Source organism: Balaenoptera borealis, assembly GCF_965194805.1.
Source record: "Balaenoptera borealis genome assembly, chromosome: X".
In the NCBI taxonomy this organism is placed as follows: Eukaryota; Metazoa; Chordata; class Mammalia; order Artiodactyla; family Balaenopteridae; genus Balaenoptera; species Balaenoptera borealis.
The window spans coordinates 44197381-44209436 of NC_138881.1; the positions used below are offsets into that span (position 1 = coordinate 44197381).

The 12056-nt window shown below is 38.1% G+C and overlaps 1 pseudogene across 1 annotated transcript; it reads left to right on the forward strand.

Annotated features, from left to right (window-relative positions):
* Positions 1-4011: 4011 nt before the first annotated feature.
* Positions 4012-4405, forward strand: LOC309620053 (small ribosomal subunit protein eS27 pseudogene; annotated as a pseudogene). The gene has a single exon. The product of its transcript is annotated as a small ribosomal subunit protein eS27 pseudogene (transcript).
* Positions 4406-12056: the final 7651 nt, after the last annotated feature.

Here is a 12056-nt window from a genome sequence, read left to right on the forward strand (position 1 = left end):
AATGCATTGTGTCCAAAGGATAGGGCACGCTTCAGGCCACCAGAAAAAGCTGGTTGAGAGTCAGAAACCCAAAGGATATAGGGGTCCTCAATGTCAGTATTAACTGTAAATTGCATTTGGGGACTGGAAGGTTCAGAGATCTGGGTTCAATCTCATCCACATAGACTTTGGGTTTGGAGTAGGTCCTTAGCACCAGAGGAATAGAATCTTAAGAAAGAAATGGGGAGGACAGACACCCTGTTGTAGTGCCTGGACTAATATCGAAAAGTGGGAACAAGTGGGAAAAGGGAAATAAATTTTAAGAAAGTGCTGTAACAAAAGCTTTGTGTTTAGCCTTAGCATTGCCAATAGATTGCTAGTGAGGCTCCCTTAGGTCCCATCAAGTGGTGGGGCCAAGGCTGCAAATACTCATGTTTTAACTGTAAGATGCATGCTTTTCTTTTCTTTGAAGAGAGAATGGGTCTTAAAGTCAATGGCATCTTACAATGGCCCTTAGCAATTTTTCATTTTGATGTTTTTGAAATTTGGATGTATCTTCCACTTGATGCCATCTTAGAGTTGCAATGTACTACCATGCCTTGCCTAAGTCAGGAAGGCTCATGATGAGGACAGAGCTGAGTTGCAGTGATTCTAGCCATGAGGGGTTGAGCTAATGAGCATTGCCATTCCTTTATGTTTTTGGACAGCTACATCCTACAGTTGGCTGGAATGCGGGTCACTGTCAAACCACACATCTACATGGTTCTTATACAGGCTAGTGTGTGAAGACACGCTGCCCGTCCTACATTGTATAGCTGGTTCTTGGGAGTCAAGGGCAGTTCCTTACATTCATTCCTATTAAATTTCATTTTGTTTCATTCAGCTCATTAACCCATTTCCCACTCAGAAAACATTTAATGGGCTGGGTCCTGTGCTGGGACTGGGATACAAAAACAGCCTCATAACTTCCATGTATTGTGGGAGGAATAGACAATAAAAAGACTGATAGATAAATGCTAAGTTAAAAGTGTGTTTATATATTTTTTAAACAATAAGTGCTGGAGAGGGTGTGGAGAAAAGGGAACCCTCCTGCACTGTTGGTGGGAATGTAAATTGATATAGCCACTATGGAGAACAATATGGAGGTTCCTTAAAAAACTAAAAATAGAACTACCATGTGACCCAGCAATCCCACTACTGAGCATATACCCAGGGAAAACCATAAGTCAAAAAGACATATGCACCCCAATGTTCATTGCAGCACTATTTACAGTAGCCAGCTCATGGAAGCAACCTAAATGCCCTTTGACAGATGAATGGATAAAGAAGATGTGGTACATATATACAATGGAATATTACTCAGCCATAAAAAGAAAAGGAATTGAGTCATTTGTAGAGACATAGATGGACCTAGAGATTGTCATACAGAGTGAAGTAAGTCAGAAAGAGAAAAACAAATATCGTATATTAACGCATATGTGTTGAATCTGAAAAAATTGGTATAGACGATCTCATTTACAAAGCAGAAACAGAGACACAAACATAGAGAACAAATGTATGGATACGAAGGGGGAAAGGGGGGGTGCGATGAATCAGGAAATTGGGATTGACATATATACACCACTATGTATAAAATAGATAACTAATGAGAGCCTACTGTATAGCACAGGGAACTCTACTCAGTGCTCTGTGGTGACCTAAATGGGAAGGAAATCCAAAAAAGGGGATATATGTATACATATAGCTGATTCACTTTGCTGTATGGTATAAACTAACACAACATTGTAAAGCAACTATACTCCAATAAAAATTTTTAATAAGTATGTTGAGAGTTATGTAGAAGCACATAACAGTGGTGCCAATTCTAAGCTTCGGTTTGGGAAGGATGAGCCTAGAGTGGTATATTCAGTTATCCTCTTATTAGTTGTGTGATCCTTCAGTGCCTCATTCTCTTTATCAATAAAATAAGGATAATTATATCACCCATCCATGGAACGGTAAGAATAAAATGAGTTAATGCATGTGGAGCTTTTAGAATACTTCCTCGGGCATGGTAAGCGTTATGTAAGCGTTAAATAAATCAAGGAAGGCTCTTCAGAAGTTTAAGTTTGAGTGTTTGTGTAGTTTCTTAAAAGATGGGAAGAGTTATTTTAAAAGGGCAGGACAAAACCTTTCAGGCAGTAGGGATAGGAAGAACATGGTACATTCTGAAAACTGCAAATTTATTAGAGCAGAGTATAGACTGTATTAGCAATGACAGAGGAGGAAGTGACAGGGAGGGTGTCAAAACATGGGACTGAACCTTGTTTGCTGTGGTAATGGATTTGAATTGGATCCTGAAGGAGGGAAAAGCTTTTGAAAATTTTTAAGTCATAATGATCAATCCTTCAACCTATGAGATAATTGCTACCCCACGTTTCAGATGATGAAGCTGATGTACTGAAAAATTAAATAACTTGCCCATAGCTATGTAGCTAGTAATAAACTGAACTTTGGAATCTAGGCTACAGAGTGTGTATGATTAACCACTATATCCTTAACCACCTCTCCAAGAATATGGGCAAAAAATCAGGTTTCAGGTGAAAAATGATGAGCTTAATTTTTTTTAACGTTTTTATTGGAGTATAATTGCTTTACAATGGTGTGTTAGTTTCTGCTTTATAACAAAGTGAATCAGTTATACATATACATATATCCCCAGAGGGTGGGAGGGAGGGAGGCCCAAGAGGGATGAGCTTAATTTTTGATATGTTAAGTTTCCAAAACCTGTGAGATGTTCAAGTGTTTATGTCCTGTAGGCAATTGGATATACGGATGGGGAGTTTGACCAAAGAAACTGAGCTTGATAGTTAGATCTGGAAGTCAATCTTGATAGGGCATAGAGTGAAAAATTAGAAATCAGATGTGTAACCTGGGAAACCCCCAAATCTATCAGATGAGTGGGGAAAAGGAGCCCATAATGTTAACGAAGAATGAGCAGGAAGATGATTCGGAAGAAAAGCAGACGGTAGGATAACAATCAAAGTATGAGAATTTCAAGAAGGAAGGTGCAGTTGACAGAGTTAAATGCTACAGGGAGGTCAAATAAGTCAAAGATATAAGATAATCATTTGGGATTATGGGACTCGTACTTCAAGCAAGATTGAGTAGACATAGTTTCCCCTATTCTGCCCACTAAATGTAGCAAAAAACCCTGGAAATTTTCTATAGAACAAAAATAAGACTACAAGGTAAAAAGAAGAAGGCAGGCCAGACATAGAGGTGAATCCTCTGGGTTTACTTCGTGCTTCATATATCCCAGATTGGGTGCTGGAGAGGCCAATAACAATAGGCACAGAAAATAAAAAGGCCTAGAAAAGCTTGTTGTCTCCAAAGGACCAGGAAAGGGGGAAAGTAGCAAGACAGAAAACTCCACTCAAATACCATAGAAAAATCTGTGGACCACCTCCCCACCATTGTCAACAAAGACAAAATGGGGAGTCCAGACTTCCACCCTATGCCAGGCTATAACAAGGCACCCAACCCCACGCCACCCCCTGCCAGGGAAGTGTCAGAGAATGTGAATGGGAAGCTGGGATTTTCATCCTCACCAAGAGGTGACAGGACCACCCTTCCATGGTGTCAGTGAAAAATCACAAGGAGAGCTTGGACTTTCATCTCCACCTGGTGGTAATGAGGAAGCTCACCCTCTACTTGCTGGAGTGATGTCAGAGGAAGCCTTGTGGAGAGTTGAGACTTTCAACAATGCACCCCCTGAATATCAATGGAGGCCTAATGGAGAACCTGGACTTTAATTCCGGCGTGGAAGTAATGAGGCAGCACCCACCCGTCCCACACCAGAGTGGTATCAGAGAGGGCCTGTAAAACAAAACATTTAAGTAAGATCCTGAGTCCCATAATAAAATACCCCAAATGTCTAGGCTTCACTAAGAAAAAAGACTCATCATACTAAGGACCAGGGTGATCTCCACTTGAATGACAAAAGACTATCAACAGACACCAACAACACGATGGCACAGATGTTAGAATTATCAAAAAAATTAAAAATAGACCTTTCCGACGGTGACGACCTCCCCACGAGAACATGCCTCTCGCAAAGGATCTCCTTCATCCCTCTCCAGAAGAGGAGAAGAGGAAACACAAGAAGAAGCGCCTGGTGCAGAGCCCCAATTCCTATTTCATGAATGTGAAATGCCCAGGATGCTATAAAATCACCACCGTCTTTAGCCATGCACAAACAGTAGTTTTGTGTGTTGGCTGCTCTACCGTCATCTGTCAGCCTACAGGAGGAAAAGTAAGGCTTACAGAAGGGTGCTCCTTCAGACGGAAGCAGCACTAAAAGCCCCTGGAATCAAGATGAATGGGAAACCATCCCAATAAACACATTTTGGATAAAAAATAAATAATTAAAATAAAATAAAATAAATAGATATTGTTAAAGAGCTTCAATGAGCAATTACAAATATGCTTGAAACAAATAAAAAAAGAGAAAGTTTCAGCAAAGAAATAGAAATTCTCAGCAAAGAAATGGAAGATATAAAGAAAAAGCAAATGGAGATTTTAGAACTTGAAAAGTACAATAACCAAATTCAAAAACTCAGTGGATGGGCTCAATATCAGAACAGAGAAGGCAGAGAAAAGACTCTGTGGACTTGAAAATAGAGCAATAGAAAATACCCAATGTGAATAATAGGCTGAAAAAAAAAAAAGCCTCACTAACTTCCATGTCATTGGCGTTCCAGAAGAAGAGAGGAAAAAAGGGTGGGACTAAGAAAGTATTTGGAGAAAAATACAGCTGAAATTTCCTCTAATTTGGCAAAAGACACAAACCTACAGATTCAAGATGCTAAATGAACTCAAAACATCCATGCCAAGACACATCATAGTCAAACTTTTGAAAACTAAAGACAAATAAAAACAGTCTTGAAAGCAGCATTAGAAAAATGATGTTTCCTATAGGAGAAAAACAATCAGAATGATAGTGAATTTCTCATTAAGGTTGGGAGGAAATGGCACAAGATTTCTTTAAGAGCTGAAAGAAAATAACTTCTGAATCGGAACTCTATACCTAGTAAAATATCCTTTAGATATGATGGAGAAATAAAGACATTCTCAGAGGAAGGAAACTAAGAGAATACATGGCTGGCAGACCTATTTACCTTAAAAGAATGGCAAGGGAAGTTCTCAAAACAGAAAGGAAATTATAAAATAAGGAATCTTGAAACATCAGGAAGGAAGAAAGAACAGCCAAAAGAGCAAAAATATGGGTAAATACAATGAGCTTTCTGTTATGGACTGAGTTGTGTCTCCCCAGAATTCATATGCTGATGTCTTAACCCACAGGACCTCAGAAAGTGACTGTATTGGAGATGGAACCTTTAAAGAGGTGATTAACGTAAAATAAGGCCATATGGGTGGACACTGATCCAATGTGACTGGTGATCTTATAAGAAGAGGAGATTAGGACACATAAATGCACACAAAGGAAAGACCATGTGAGTACACAGCAAGGCGATGGTCATCTGCAAGCTAAGCAGAGAGGCCTCAGAGGAAACCAAACCTGAAAAATGCCTTGATTTTGGACTTTTAGCCTCCATAACTGTAAGAAAATAAATTTCTGTTGTTTAAACCACCCAGTTTATGGTATTTTGTTATGGCAACCCTAGTAAACTCATACACTTTCCTTCTCACAAGTTTATAAATTATATTTGATGGTTGAAGAAAAATGATAACACTGATGCTGTGCTCAATGTATAGAGAGGAGATATTTAAGACAATTATGTTATAAATGGAGGAGAGCAAAGGAACATAAAGGGAAGTAATGTCTCTATATTTAACTGTAACTAGAAAAAATATTGACACCAGTAGAATGTGATGTTATACATGCATAGCAGAGGACTAAGATTAATCACTAAAATGCTATACAAAGAGATAAATTAAAAACTAAACTAAAAATGTTCAAGTAACTTACAGAGAGGTAAGAAAAAAAACAGAGAACTGAGAAACCAAATAACAGAAAACCAGATTTGTTAAAAATAAAATTGTAGGCTTAAGTCCTAACATCAATAATTACATTAAATGCAAATAGTCTAAACACATCAATTCAATGACAGAGATTGACAGAGTGAATTGAAAAAAAAAAAACATGTTCTAACTAAATGCTGTCTACAAGAAACTCACTTCAAATATAATGATATACATAGGGTGAAAGTAAAAGTATGGAAAAAGATATACCATGAGAACATTAATAAAAAGAAAGCAGGAGTGGCTAAATTAATTTTATATAAAAGTAGACTTCAGAGCAAAGAAAATAACCGGGAACAAAGAGGAATATTTCATAAAGATAAAAGGGTCAATCCACCAAGAAGACATAAGAATACTAAATGTATATAAACAAACCTACAAAGTACATAATATGTGAAGCAAAAATTGGTAGAGCTGAAAGAAGAAATAGACAAATCCCTCATAGTTGGAGACTTCAACACTCCTCTGTTAGCAATCAATAGAACAACTTTTCAGAACATTAACAAGGATATAGAAGAACTCAACAGGATCTAATTGATGTTTATAAAGCACTTTACCCAAAAACATCAGCATACACATTCTTTTCAAGTGTTCAAATAACATATACCAAAGAGAACCCATGCCCTGGGTAATAAAGCAAACCTCAGCAAATTTAAAAGAAGTGAAATCATACAGAGTTTGTTCTACGACTGCAATAGAATCAAACTAGAAATCACTAACAGAAAGACAAGTGGTGTTTATTTCAGGGATTCAAGACTGCTTCAATATTTGAAAATCAATCAATGTCATCCACCACATTGAGGTTAAAGAATAAAAATCACATGATCATATCTATTGATGGAGAAATACAGTTCACTAAATTCAACATTCTTTTACAACAAGAACTCTTAGCAAACTAAGAATAGAGGGAGACATCCTAAGGTTGATAAAGAACATATACAAAAGACCCACAGGTAATATCTTACTTAATGGTTAAAGACTGAATGTTCTCCTAAGATCTAAAACAAGGTAAGGATTTCTGTTCTCATCATTGCTATTCAACACAGCACTGGAAGTTGTAATCAGTTCAATAAGGAAATAAAAGGCATACAGATAGGAAAGGAAGAAATAAAACTGTCTGTATTTGCAGAGGACATGATTGTCTATGTATCAAATCCCAAGGAAGCTACAATAAAACTCCTAGAACTAATGAGTAAGTTCAGCAAAGTCACAGGATATGAGATCAACTACAAAAGTCAATTTTATTCCTATATACTAGCAATGAACATGTAGAAACCAAAATTCAAAATACAAAACCATTTATAATATCATTCAAAAAATAAAAATTAAACACTTAGGTGTAAATCTAACAAAACTTGTATAAGATATGTATGTTGAAATTACAAAATGCTGATGAAAGACTTAAAAAAAACAAGATTTAAATGGAGATATATACCGTGTTCATGGATTGGAAGATTCAACATAGTAAGGATGACAGTTCTCCCCAGAGTGTTATATAGGTTTAATGCAACCCTATCAAAATCCCAACAAGATTGTTTGTAGACATTAGACAAATTTGTTATAAAATTTACATGGAAATGAACAGGCTCTAGAATAGTTTCAAAAACTTTGTTTTTAATATCCCCAGACTGGAAACAACCACAACGTCCTACACAGTTGAATGGGTAAGCTATAGTAATATTAATATCATGGAATACCATTCAGCAATGAAAATGAATGATCTACTGATACATTCAACAACTTGGATGGATCTCAAAGGAATTATGTTGAGTGAAAAAAGCGAATCTCAAAAGGTCACATACTGTATGATTCCATTTATTTGACATTCTCAAATTACAAAATTATAGAGATGGAAAACAGTTCAATGGTTAACTGAGTTAAGGATAACAGGGGTAAGGGGGTGTTTGGAGTATAAAGGAGTAGCATGATGAACACCCTATGGTGATGGTATTGTTCTATATCTTGATTGCAGTGATTATTGCAGGAATACACACATATGATAAAATGACATTAAACTATCCACACACATTGTACCAATGTCAATTTCCTATTTTGATATTATACTATAATTAAGATATAATCATTGGGAGAAACTGGGTGAAGGGTACATGGGACCACTCTGTACTATCTTTGCAATTTCCTGTGAATCTGTAATTATTTCAAAATAAGTTAAACAAATTTTGAAGAAAATGACTGTGTCTAAGTTGAAGACATTGAAAATGACCATTTCAGTAGTAAGGGAGATGTTGAAGGTAGAGAAGAGAGAAAAGATAATGGAGCAAGGTTCTTGAGGAAACAGAATGTGAGATAAAGAGCACAGATGAAGAAATAAACCTTGGTTAGAAGGAGACACCTCTTTTTCTCTGAGGCATGAGGAATGAGGTTAGGGTAGTTGCAGGTGAAGATAAGTTTCTAGGTAGGGGAATAAAGCTGAGAGTTTCTGTCCTGATGATGTCTGCTTTCTTAGTGAAATAGGAGGCAAGTTCATCTACTGAATGTATTGGGAGATATGGTGGGTAGGGGACTTGAAGTGCTTGGTGAAAGTTTCAAATAGCCACTGAGGGTATTGAAAAGGGAATCAGATTAGGGTCACATAGGAAGATTTTCTGATCATTTGAAGATCAGGCAAAGGTTGGAGATCAAGATTTTATAGTGGTAGTAATCCACACGCTTGTGTGATTTTTCTCCAGTCATACTCAGCCTAAGATAGGTGAAAAAAGGGCAGGTGCATTGTTAGGGTACAGTGGAGGGACAAGATGGAAAGGGAATAGCAGAGAGAGGACAGTAAAGAGGCGAAGCTATTGCTCAGGGGTTCTATGCTGTTTGAAGAATGTAACTTAAAGTCTCAATGAGACTGAAGAATTGATATCCTAGGAGTAAGGGAGTGAGAGAGTTAGAAGCATAGGAAAGCATGGTCGGATAATAGGATATTCAAGTTCAAGTTTTAGAAATGGAGCAGTTCCAAGTGCCAACAAAGTCTAAGGTAGGGTTGCAACTGAAGCAGAAAAGAGAAGGTCACCAGAATTAAAGAGAGAAAGAAGAACTGTGAGACCACATGGACGAATGGGTTAGTGACCACTGAAGTCCCCTGAGAATGGCAGTGAACCTTGTGTGAGAGAGGGAGAGATTAAGGGTAGGTTTCAAAGTCTTCAATAAATGTGGAAGAATGACCAGGAGGTTTTTACATGGTATTGATCACCTACTGAAAATACGAACCTCAAAAAAGGATATTTACATGAGGAGTAATTCTTTGGAAGCAGCAGTGGAGAATTAGAAAGATACTTGATACTGTCTCCTGACTGTGGCACACTTAAAAGGACTTAAGGAGAAGTGGTGTTCTTAGATGAGATTCATTCATGCATTTGTTCATTCATTCATTTGATAAATTACTACAGATCAGGGACCGTATACCCCGGTCTGCCTGGGGGCAGTCCAGGTTTATGCATATTTCACTGACATAATTGTTAAAAATGACCCCTGTCACTCTCAAAATGTTCCAGTTTGGATGATAAACTATATGGTCATTCTAGTTACAGAGTACTTATGGCCTGGTTAAGAAGAAAGATTTTTGTGCCTCTTTATTCTGTTTTCCTTCACATCTGATATCCTATCACTTGCATGTTTGGGGATGCTCATTCACCCTGTTGGGAATCATGAAATTCTACTATCATCCAGCCTCATTTCTCCAACTGTTGAAAAAAAAAATATCAGGAGAGACTGTCTGGCACACAGATATGCCCTGCTTGTAGCATTTCCCTGAGTTAATAATCCCATAAATAGGGAAAATGAAGTTAGCCTGCCATGGGTAACACTTGGTGAGGTCTGCTTTGGTTTTTTTTTTTTTTTTTAATATGTTTTTAAACTAGTCCATTAACAATACATTTAGAAATATGGATCTGAATTAACACGAAACACACTGGTCAATAGTTTGCAGAATCCTTCTTTTTCCATTTTTTGAAAGTCAAAATTATATTTCTCCCAGACTTCATTCCTACTCACCGCCCCCTCCCCTGCAAAAACCCCTTTAGTTTCCCCTCTTTCTGACTTTGTGATATATTTAATGTTTGCAACCCACTATTTGACACTTAGTTGATCTTAAATAATTTCCATATTTTGCTTTCTTGCCTTGGGGACTTTGCACATGCTATTTCCTTTGCCAGGAATATCCTTCCATCCCCTTCACTCTCTTTTGCCTTGTTAATTTCTGCTTGTCCTTCAGTCTTTACCTTAGCCATCACCACCTCTTAGAAATATTTTCAGCCTCCAGGAAGCATAAAAGTGTCCCCTCCTCTATGTTCCTGTAGCACTGTTTCACTCCATGATAACCCATATCCCATGACTGTAACTGTGTGTTTACTTGTCTGTGTCTCTCACCAGATTACAAGCTCCATGAAGCCAGAGACTTTGTCTTGCTCATCACTGTATCCCTAGCACCTTGTACACTGCTTGTCACACAGCAGACACCCAATAAATATATGTTGAATGACTGAAAAGCCAAACTTTCTAAACCAAGTCATTTAAGATGCTGTTTTGCAGCTATGAATATACAACGGGGATCATGGAGCAGAATATTTTAAATGAGGACTGATCTGGAAAACCCAGGCCTTTGGTAGCCAGATTCACTTGCTAGAGCTGTTTTCCCCACCCACATGGAGATCTCCTTTGAGAGAGCAAATTAAGTATTATGTCTCACCTACATCTCTCACAGCCTTACACAGTATGGAACACATACAAGCATCTTAAAAAATACTTTTCAATTTATAGATGATGCTAGAGTGTCATTTTGACTGCATATTATTTGATGCTGTTTCCATTTAATTAATTCAGAAAATGAGATGAAAAGCCCATTTCTCTCTCACTATGATGGCCCAACCTTTCTCACAGGCATTTTTCTCTTTTGTTTACACCTATTTCAGGATCTATCCACTTCCTGATTCCTGGAGATGAGTTTGGTGGTGGGAGATTGCATTTGGTTCTAGTGTCTCTTTGTCCCAATTCTCCTCAATCCTAGACCCACACAGATGGCACCAGTGACCAATTGTATGTGGATGAGCACTGGTTCCTGGCTTAAAAGCCCAGATCTCACAGTAATTCACAAGGCAAATGCCTTTCCCTTCTGAAACACAGTGTCTTTATCTGTCAAGGGGAGGATTCAATTAGTTGATTTCTTAGTTCTAAAATTTATCTGATTCTCTCCTATGTAGCTTTATTTCTAACCCCACAATAGGCAGCCATCCCTGGGGCCTCCAACTTACATCAAATTCTGTCATGCCTCAGATTTGAATCATAGCAAATAGATCCCTGGGAAGCAACCCAATGTATGAATTATTAATGTTACCACCACACAGTCTCTGTGTGAATATTTACTTATATCACTGGGTATCTAATCCTGACAACAAATCATCATTTGAATGGTTTACTGATGTTTTCTCTTCCCCTCAGTGATTTGGCACGTGTCTTTCTTTCACCTTGAGGATTGTATAATTCTTTCTTCCCCTGCGAGACTCTGACATTGAACAGCAAAGAAAATGTCAACATCTGAATCCCACCTTTAATGTTTGTTTTCTATTCTTTTACAGATTGTTGCATCTTTCCCTCTATTCTCTATCTTCCTCTACCCCCGACCCCGTCAAGTCATTCCCACATCCAGGAGATTGTCTTTTGCCTTCCCGGAAGGAAGCTCCAAGCGGCTGTAGCCACAGTTCTGCTCAATGAGGTTCTTAATATGCTCACTGATCTGGTTATTTCCCAGAGGGAAAAAAAAAACTTCCAGATATATTGGCTCTGTGCTATGGGGCTTGATCAGCAGCTGTTGCATCCTTCACCTTCTCTCTGGTCTTAGCTATCCAGTATTCCACTTACTCTCACCCTTCTCCATGAGCCTCTTATCTCCCTTCCCCCTCCCCCTTCCTCTCCCCCTTTCCTTTCACACAACACTTGCTGCAGGCTTGGTTTCACCCAACACTTTTTTCTGCCTACAGGTTGGAGAAGCACTTTATTTCCTCAGAAATCCTCGGAGCTAACCTCCATTCATCACCTCTACTGGGGGTGGG